Source organism: Pelophylax lessonae (assembly GCF_965119305.1).
Source record: "Pelophylax lessonae genome assembly, chromosome: 7".
NCBI lineage: Eukaryota > Metazoa > Chordata > Amphibia > Anura > Ranidae > Pelophylax > Pelophylax lessonae.
The window spans coordinates 284,576,679-284,588,008 of record NC_138774.1 but is presented as its reverse complement, the minus strand read 5'-3'; positions in this window follow the sequence as shown (position 1 = coordinate 284,588,008).

Sequence of the window (11,330 nt, the reverse complement as noted above, 5' to 3'; positions counted from 1 at the left end):
TGCTGGTCGTCAGGTTCTTGACTCATTCTATAAATGCTGATAACCTGGCTGTCATGCTGGTCTCCTGGTACTGGCCTAAGCCTGACAATGCTGATAGCCTGGCTGTCCTGCTAGTCTCCTGGTACCTGGTCCTGGTAAGTATGGAAATGCTAATAGCCTGGCTTTAATGCTGGTTTCCCGATACTGGACTCAATCTGAAACTGCTGATAGACTGGCTGTCATGCTGGTCTCCTGGTGCTGTCTTTAATCTGAAAATGCGGAGACCCTGGCTGTCATGCTGGTCCTCTGGTACTGGACTCAATCTGAAAATGCTGATAGCCTGGGTGTCATTGTGGTCTCTTGGTACTGGCCTAAACCTGAAAATGCGGATAGCATGGCTGTCGTGCTTGTCTCCTGGTACTGTCCTAAGTCTGAAAATGCTGATAGCCCGGCTGTCATGATCTTCTCCTGGTGCCTGTAGCCTTATTAAAGATATATTAATAAAGTAAATCTTTCAATAAAGAAGAAAACTGGTCCCTTGGTACGAGAATTAGTCTGAAAATGCCGTTTGCCTGGCTGTCATACCAGTTCCCTACTGCTGGTTTCCAACTAAAATTGCTAGAGGCTTGGCTGTCATGCAGGTTCCCTGGTGTTTTTCCTCAATGCAAAAACGCTGATCACCTGGCAGTCCTACTAAACCCTTAAAGTGACCTGGCTTTTAAACCAGGCCCCCATCCAAAATGCTGGTGGTCTGGCTGTCATACCGGTCCCCTGGTGCCCAACCCCATTCTGAAAACGCTGGGTGACAACACTCTCTCCCTGTCTCCCAGTAGGGTCCCTGCGTTGTCACACGGGTCTTCCGGTGGAGATGACACAAGGCTGTTTCCATTGTTGTCACCCTGAGAAATGCCAGGCAGCCATCAGTGGAATGCATGCAGACAGGAAGTGGTTGCAAAGAGGCCGCAGGAGAGCAGCAGCTACTAAAACATAACAAAGGATGACAAAACATGAAACCAATGGTTTTATCTAAGCTGTACTTTGACCAATCAGGACAACGTAAGAGGTTTACACAACATCCCACACCCTCCGCCGCTGATACCAAACTTCCCTCGTTGTTCTATTAATACATCTTTACCCCCGAGGAAAAACGGAATCTTCCAGTGGCAGCTGACACAGAGCCGAGGCCCTTCCCTGGCTCTCGCCTCGGGTTGTCACCGGTCTGGTTTGGAACCGGACAGACGGGTTTTTATCACAGCTGTCCACTTCTCAAATTGCTATGCAGAGTGTCCGGTTTGGGCGCTTTGCATAGCGAATGACATCAGAGATATTGGGCGTTCTCCAGGGAGATGTCTGCTATGCTGGAGACAAAGCTGGGACCGGTGTCCTTTGCTATTTGTGGTGTCATCCTACGGCACGGCTCCCAACTGTCCCGGATTTCCAGGGACTGTCCCTGATATGGAACAAAGTCCCTCTGTCCCCCCCTTCCTCCTCATTGTGGTCTGATCTCTATAGTTGTATCTAAAATGCACTTTAGGGCTCTCAAAAAGTGCTAAAACTTTCATCCAATTTCTACATTACTGCATCTGGAAATTTCAAAAGCCCTGATTGGCACGGGTTCACATTCACGCTACTTGGAAATCACAAAACTTCACTTGTAGTAGCACGAGTTCAAAAGTAGCAGGTCAGCGCAATTTCAGGTTCTACTTGAATAGGGTGCCCAGACATCCCCGTGAAGCCACCAGACGGCACTTTGCGGGAGCGATCGTGGGGGCATGCGCACCCCCACGATTGCTGCCGCAAAGCGCCCATCTGGGTACCTGCAGACCTGCCGGCTGATATGGGCTGATATTTTGTACATTTAAAGTTTTGAAAAATAAAGACAATTTTTGACACAAATCTGGTACTGAATATGTTAATTTTTATTTAATGCTTAATGGCTGGCTGGCACCCTGTGGTAGGCGGCTGGCTGGTACAGTGCCTGTGGGCAGCCGGCTGTCTGGCACCCTTTGGTGGGTGGCTGGCTGGCTGGTACAGGGCCTGTGGGTGGCTGGCTGGTACAGTGCCCGTGGCTGGCTGGTACAGGGCCTGTGGCTGGCTGGTACAGTACCTGTGGCTGGCTCGCTGGTACAGTGCCTGTGGCTGGCTGGTACAGTGTCTGTGGCTGGCTGGTACAGTGCCTGTGGCTGGCTGGTACAGTGCCTGTGGCTGGCTGGTACAGTGCCCGTGGCTGGCTGGTACAGTGCCCGTGCCTGTGGCTGGCTGGTACAGTGCCTGTGGCTGGCTGGTACAGGGCCTGTGGCTGGCTGGTACAGGGCCTGTGGCTGGCTGGTAAAGTGCCTGTGGCTGGCTGGTACAGTACCTGTGGGTGGCTGGCTGGCTGGTACAGTACCTGTGGGTGGCTGGCTGGTACAGAGCCTGTGGCTGGCTGGCTGGTACAGAGCCTGTGGCTGGCTGGCTGGTACAGAGCCTGTGGCTGGCTGGCTGGTACAGAGCCTGTGGCTGGCTGGCTGGTACAGTGCCTGAGGCTGGCTGGCTGGTACAGTGCCTGTGGCTGGCTGGTACAGTGCCTGTGGCTGGCTGGTACAAGGCCTGTGGATGTGGGTAGCTGGCTGGCACCGGGCTGCTGTGGGTGGGTGTATGGCTGTGATACACTCCCGCGAGACTAGTCCTGACTCCAGGCGAGGCTGTCCAAGGCGAGGGAGGCGGCCGGCAGAATGACGTCACAAAAATATCGGCCAGTTCCAGGGCCGATACCGATATATCGGGGAAAGTGCACATCGGCTGCCAATAATCGGTCTATCCCTAATTTGAAGATTTACCATTTTGAATGAACATTATTTGATGTTTGTTATGCTTTGCACAGAATAATTGGCACTTTAATTGAATATTTCCAATCAGTAAACCTTACTTGGCACTTTATTGAATAATATTATTTATGAATGAACATGTTTACAGCTTTACACGTAGTTATGAATTTCCTTTTTTGCACTCATACCACTTTATTCTTATCAGTATATGAGCACTACATGATTTTGATTATTTGAATACATATTTGTTTCAGTATATTCACAGCGCAACACATTTATTTGATTGCTATGTAGAGTTGAGCCTGAAGTTGTAGAGTTGAGCCTACAGAAGTGTAGAAAGAGCCCAAAACTTTTTTTGAGTATTTCCTTAAAGGATAACAAGGTAACACAAGGCAGCAAACGTGGTTCAATGGCCAACTACCCCCCCCCCCCCTCCATGAGGCCTAAAGGACTCAGAATTAAAAACCTGGATTCAATTATTCAGAACCAGAAGGGTGAACAATGACTGAGAGCTTTGTACTCTTGTACTGAGCGGCAAACCAACATCTTGTCCCTTTGGACCTGCTTATTGACCATGTTGATCATGTCCTGTTGGCCTGTTCATTACCATGTATGTTGATGTTGGCCTGTTCATTACCATGTTGATCTTGTCCCTCTTGGCCTGTTAATCGACCTCATTGATCTTGTCCATCATGGCCTACTTATTGACCATGCCGATCCTGTCCATCTCGGCCTTTTGATTGCCTACGTCAGCGTTTAACCTTTTTTCAGTCAAAGCACCCTTTAAAATTCGAATAGTTTTACACAATGCAGCAACAATCACAAATGTAGGACACCCTACGTTAGAGGTCATTTTTTTTCTTCCAAAGCCAATACACTTTTGCACACTGGTACTGACTAGTATTCCAATGTTTCTCTTCTCCCTCACTTTCTCTCCATCAGTCAGCTAATGTCACCCTAGTGCTAAGTGAGAAAGGCAGAGGAGGTTCAAACGAGGATGCTGTGGAGGCAACTGACATCCTCCTTATCAACTGATGACATTATTGGTTGTTAGGGTCCCAGTGTCTAGAAGGCTGTAATGGTGCATATTGAAATTTTTGAATAATTTTTATGCATTTTGCCAAGGTACCCCTGAAGAAGCCTCAAGGCAGCCTGGTTAAAAAAGGCTGGCCTACGTTGCGCTTGTTCATCTTGGCCTGTTAATTGATCACACTGAACTTCTGTATCCATCTTGGCCTTTTTTTTATTAATCATCCAGGCTGAACTTAGCCTGTTAATCGACTATGTTGATCTTGTCCATCTTGGCCTGTTCATTGATCACACTGACCTTGTGCATTTAGGTCTGTTCATCAACCACATTGATTTTGTCCATCTTGGCCTATTTAACAACCATGTTAATCTTGTCCCTCTTGGCCTGTTTAACCATGTTGACCTTGTCTATTTTGGCCTGTTTGATGACCACAAAGATCTTGTCCATCTTGGTTTGTTCATCGTCCATGCTGATCTTAGCCTGTTCATCAACCATGTTGATCTTGTCCATCTTGGTCTGTTCATTGACCACATTGATCGTGTCCATCTTGGTCTGTTCATCAACCTCATTGATTCTTTCGATCTTGGCCAGCTTGTCAATCATGCTGATCTTGTCCCTCTTGGCCTGATCATCGACCATGTTGACCTTGTCCATTTTGACCTGTTCTTCGACCACAATCATCCTGTCCATCTTGGCCTGTTGATCACCTATATTGATCTTATCTATTTTGGCCTATTCATCTTTAATGCTGACATCGAACTGTTCATCAACCACATTGATCTTGTCCATATTGGCCTCTTCATAGTTGATTCTGTCCATCTTTGCCTGTTTATCAACCATGTTGACTTTGTCCCTCTTCGCCTGTTCATCAACCATGTTAACCTTGTCCATTTTGTCCTGTTTGTCGATCACGATAATCTTATCCATCTTGGTCTGTTCATTGACCATCTTCATCTTGTCCATCTTGACTGGTTCATCAACCACATTGATCTTGTCCATCTCAGGCTTTTGATTGTCCATGTTGACTTTGTCCCTCTTGGCCTGTTCATCAACCATGTTGACCTTGTACATTTTGGCCTGTTTGTCGACCACGATGATCTTGTCCATCTGGGCCTGTCCATTGACCATTTTGATCTTGTCCATCTTGACTGATTCATCAACCACATTGATCTTGTCCATCTCAGGCTTTTGATTGTCCATGTTGACTTTGTCCCTCTTGGCCTGTTCATCAACCATGTTGACCTTGTACATTTTGGCCTGTTTGTCGACCACGATGATCTTGTCCATCTGGGCCTGTCCATTGACCATTTTGATCTTGTCCATCTTGACTGATTCATCAACCACATTGATCTTGTCCATCTCAGGCTTTTGATTGCCCATGTTGAACACCTTGTCCCTCTTGGCCTGTTCATCAACCATGTTAACCTTGTCCATTTTGGCCTGTTTGTCGACCATGAGGATCTTATCCATCTTGGCCTGTCCATTGACCATATTGATCTTGTCCATCTTGACTGATTCGTCAACCACATTGATCTTGTCCATCTCAGGCTTTTGATTGCTCATGTTGACCTTGTCCCTCGTGGCCTGTTCTTTGATCACATTGATTTTGTCTATCTTGGCTTATTCATCTTCCAGGCTAATCTTGGTCTGTTTATCCACCAAGGTGATCTTGACCTCCTCATTGACCTTGCTCATAGACCACATTGATATTGTACATCTTAGCCTGTTTGATGACCACACTCCTGTCTGTGACCTGCACTAATCTGGTGGTTCTTAGCTGACCAATGAACTTCACTCAGAAGTTCCAGGGATATAATTATACCGTGTATCCAACACTCTACACGTAATAAATTATTGGATTAATGTGTAGGAATGAACAAAATTAAAGTCAGTAGGGGATGGAAAATGTAGGTGGTTTTTCAGGGACAATGAATGGGCTTTAAAGGCCATTCAAATGCAGTCTGCCTCCATGGCTGATAATCTGCAGGTAATCACTGTAGGAGGGATTAAATGTAATCAGCTGTAAATAACAGCAAGCACTGTCAGGTTTCCATTGCTTTCAAAGAGCCTACCCACCCGCAATAATAGCAGGGATCCCTGCTGGGTCTTCCACCGGTAATCACGGCTCCTTTAACGGGTGTGAATGGGGCCTTTGTCCTCTTGCAAATACGTTCTGTACAAAGTCTTCACCTGTATTGATTCTTTTGTGTTATGTTCTCTGACACCCAGCCCCACCCAGTACCTGGACCTCACCCCCACCCAGCACCTGGACATCATTCAATCTAGAGGCCTGAGGACACCTTGTGGCAGAAAATAAGTAATGCAGAGGATGGATCTAGATAGCAGATTGGTATTGGAATGCAAAGCCAGTAAAGGGACATTAATAAAAAAATAGGGCTGGATTTGGGCTTGAGGCGTGTATGGGATTTCTTAACCAAAATGTGACAAATATTAAACCTACCCAGGACCATCTTTAACAAAGGGCAAAAGGGACAGCTGCCCGGGCCCAGTCATTGTTGTGGGACCCAAAGCAGCTTCCCCTTGAGCCCGCACTGCCCACAAATAGTTGTCAAGTGAATTTGGGAAAACCCAATAAAATGTTTGCCCAGGGTCCAATCAATATTAAAGATGGCCCTGACCCTACCCGTACAAATTTGGCCTCTTTTGATCTGGTACATACAGTATCTCACAAAAGTGAGTACACCCCTCACATGTTTGTAAATATTTTATTCTATCTTTTCATGTGACAACACTGAAGAAATGACACTTTGCTACAATGTAAAGTAGTGAGTGTACAGCTTGTATAACAGTGTAAATTTGCTGTCCCCTCAAAATAACTCAACACACAGCCATTAATGTCTAAACCGCTGGCAACAAAAGTGAGTACACCCCTAAGTGAAAGATGTTAATAGTTGACTGCAGCCTCCTGGGACACCCACATCATTGCTCCCAGGAGGCAGAGGGTATAATACAGAGCATGCCCAGAGCGTCAGGTCATGGGGGAGGGGTCTGCCTATTCATGGTTAATGCAGCCGCTTTGCTACGGGGCAACTCTGTGAATGTCCTTGAGTGGCCCAGGCAGAGCCCAGACTTTAAATGTAAAAAGTGGTGAGGCAATTGGCGCTGCCTAAAAGATGTGTATAAGACTGAGTTAAAATCACTAACTTATGTACAGAAAGTCATCATATAAACCTAAAATTGATGCAAACATAAAGTGCAATAATGCAGTAGCAGTGCATACACAAACAAATATATATATATATATCCCTACTTGCAGAAAATAAAGTGCAATGACAGTGCGCACAAAAAAAATATATATTTTTGGTTATGGTGAGGCTAACCTGTTGAAAAGGTCTGAGCTGTGAACCTCAAGAGCCCAGACTTGAACCCGATTGAACATCTCTGGAGAGATCTGAAAATGGCTCCTCATCCAACCTGATGGAGCTTGAGAGATCCTGCAAAGAAAAATGGGAGAAACTGCCCAAAAATAGGAGTGCCAAGCTTGTAGCATCATACTCAAAAATACTTGAGGCTGTAACTGGTGCCAAAGGAGCTTCACCAAAGTATTGAACAAAGGATGTGATACTTATGTACATGGGATTTTTTTTCTTTTTTTATAAAATTTGCAAATATTTCAAACAAACTTCTTTCAGGTTGTCATTGGGGATTGTTTGTAGAATTTCGAGGAAAAAATTGAATTTAATACATTTTGGAATAAGGCTGTAACAAAAAAAATGTGGAAAAAAGTGAATACTGTCCGGATGCACTGTAGAATTTCTGTATCATTATTTCTTTCATCCTTTTGGGCTATCCCTTTTTTTTTTTTTTTTTTTTTTTTTAGGGCATAGACGAGTGTATTGAAATTCTGATATTTAGTAACCCCAAAGAGTGATACTTAGTTAAGTTTACATTTTTTTATTGCAATTGATGAACAAACCTGAGCCCTGTGTATGTTTTGTGAATAAAGCTGTATATATATATATATATATATATATATATATATATATTTTTTTTATTTATATATATATATATATATATATATATATATATATATATATATATATATATATATATATATATATATATATATATATATATATAGAGTCTAGGATGGAAAGGGACCTGGGGGTACTGGTAGACAACAGGCTTGGAAGTGGCATGCAATGCCAAGCCGCTGCAAGCAAAGCCAACAGAATACTGGGTTGTATAAAAAAGGGGATTCACTCCAGAAATAAAGAGATTATTCTTCCACTCTACAAGACTCTGGTCCGGCCACATCTGGAGTATTCCGTCCAGTTCTGGGCACCGGTCCTCAGGAAGGATGTGCTGGAACTGGAGAAAGTCCAGAGAAGGGCAACAAAAATAATTAGGGGAATGGAGGACATCGGCTATGAGGAAAGACCACAAGCACTGAACTTATTCTCTCTGGAGAAGAGACGCTTGAGGGGAGATATGATATCAATGTACAAATACTGTACTGGCGACCCGAGCATAAGGAACAAACTATTTAGAGTAAGGGAATACAATAAGACACATGGCCACTCACTAAAACTAGAGGAAAGGCGGTTTAACCTTAAAGTGCGTAAGGGGTTCTTCACTGTAAGAGCGGTAAGGATGTGGAATTCTCTTCCGCAAGCAGTCGTATCAGCGGGGAGCATTGATAGTTTCAAAAAACTATTGGATGGACACCTTAAAGACCACAACATACAGGGGTATACAATGTACAACATACAGGGGTATACAATGTACGGTTAAAAGCAAACACACACACACATAGGTTGAACTGGATGGACTTGTGTCTTTTTTCAGCCTCACTAACTATGTAACTATGTAACTATATGTATATATATATATATATATATATATATATATATATATATATATATATATATATATATATATATATATATAGTAGCTGTCCCAGTATAAAAGCAATTTGGTAACGGGTGAAGGAATTGGAAATGTCCTCATGAGCTGCACACTCAATGCACTTGCGTAGGATGACCCCATTTTTTCCAATGGTATGTCATGTAATAACAATGTGTCTCTTTGTGCCGACACGAGAAATACACAATGGAGGGCTCTAGCAGTGAACAGGCCCCCCCCCCCCCCAAGACATACAACAATGCAATGCTTTACAGGCCATATGATTTAGTGCTGCTCCCAAATTAAAGTGGCAGTGGGATAAAGGAAGACTTACACCACTACGGAGTATGACTATGGTATTATATATCGGCATCAATTCACAAAATCATAATGCCTGTAGTATGTAACTACTCTGCCTTATTCTCAATAATAATAATATTATATTATTATATATTATATTATATTATTATATATTATATTTTTATATTATATAAAATAATAAAATAATTCATTTTAAAAATATATTTTATTTTCAACTTAATTAAATATTTTATCATTACTTAAATAACTCCACTTTTGTAGGGGAAAAAATAGCAAATAAAAGGAAAAACAATATAGCGTATACAATTGCGACACAAATCATATTGTAATTGAATGTTATTAAAAATTACCTTTCCTTCATCTGCAGCTGTTGTAATTTTCTGAAAATGCAATGCAATATGGCCGCCTGGAGCTGTTCTGTACACAGAATGTATACTGACCACACCTCCAGAAACATCATTTCCTGCTTGTGTGATTGGCTCACCAATTTTCCCAGAAAACTGCACTAAGATACAAGTCCGATTTCTGGCATCCCCTGCAACAAAAATGTCATTTTTGGTGAGATCCTCCCAATAGGAACACGTCTAAAGGGATGCAGGCCCAGCAGATTTTCTCATTAGAGCCCTGCAACTGCCACAGCTGATAGATAAATATGAATCCACTCCCATTGGACCCACTCAGCACAGAGGAACAAACAATGATTTCTTCAGAATAACAAAAGTTCGGAATCTGCAACAAAGTTTGTTAAAATCCTTGCAATGTACAGAGATCACCCAGAGGGGAATGTTTTTTTCTCAACAAAAGTGGAGTTACGCTTTAACCACTTCTGGACAGGAAGGATTTGCCCCCTTAATAACCAGACCATATTTTGCGATTCAGCATTGTGTTACTGTAACGGACAATTGTGCAGTCATGTGACGCTGTACCCAAACAAAAATTGAAGTTCTTTTTTTCCCCCACAAACAGAGCTTTCTTTTGGTGGTATTTGATCACCTGTGCGATTTTTATTTTTTGCGCTATAAACAAAAAAATAGCGACAATTCTGAAATAAAAACAATATTTTTTCACTTTCTGCTATATAACATTCCTGATAAAAAAAAAAATTAAAAAATCAAATTTTTTTCATCCTTTTAGGCCAGTTTGTATTCTGCTACATATTTTTAGTAAAAAAAATATTGCAATAAGCGTATTTTGATTGGTTTGTGCAAAAGTTCTCGCGTCTACAAACTATGGGAAAGATTTATGTCATTTTATTTATTTTTACTAGTAATGGTGGCGATCTGCGATTTGTAGCGGGACTGCGAAATTGCAGCGGACAGATCGGACCCCTAACTGACATTTCTTTTTTGGGGGAGGAGGGGGGGGACCAGTGACATTACTACAGTAATCAGTGCTAAAAATATGCACTGTTACTGTAATAATGACACTGGCAGGGAAGGGGTTTACAACAGCAGACGGGGCCACTGGCCCTGTGGATTGGCTCCCCCGCAGGGGAGTGGATGCGTGCGCGCCCCCAGGATTGCTCCCGCTAAAAATATGCACTGTTACGGTAATGATGACACTGGCACTGGCAGGGAAGGGGTTAACTCAGGGGAGATCAAAGGGTTAAGTGTATGCCTAGGGGAGAGTTTTATAACTGTGAGGGGGATGGGCTTGTGGAATCAACACAGAGACCTGTGTTCCTAAATAGGAGGATCACAGGCGCTCTGTGCTGATTCCTGAGAGAACAACGGTCTGCTGTGTTTACAACAGCAGACCGCTGTTCTCTCTCCAAGGGGAGTAATCAAGGGTGCTGAGCGGCAATCGCGTGAATCAGCTTCCCTGTTGGCTAGTGGGGGCACGAGCGCGCTTCTGCGGGCGCGCACGCCCGCAGGAGCGCTCCCGCGTCTTGCTGTCCAGGTACAGCGGTTCGCGCGGCCGAGGCCAGCCTGCCACAGTATATCTGCGGCGAGTGGTGGACAAATAGTTGATAACCAAATTTATTGTTTGTAGAGGTCAAGTAACAAAAATCAACACAAGGGTTATATATAAGCCTTATACCATGCCCTCTTTACTCCATTCCACGTTTTATTTTATTGAATAATATTTGTGTTTATGTATTGTCATTTCTTTCATTATATGATATATTGTGTCTTATTTTTACTAGCGTATTTAACATCAAACACGTGGATCCTGAAGAAGCCCTACAATCGGGCGAAACACGTGGATCCTGAAGAAGCCCTACAATCGGGTGAAATGCGTGGATCCTGAAGAAGCCCTATAATCAGGCGAAACGCGTGGATCCTGAAGAAGCCCTACAATCGGGCAAAACACGTAGATCCTGAAGA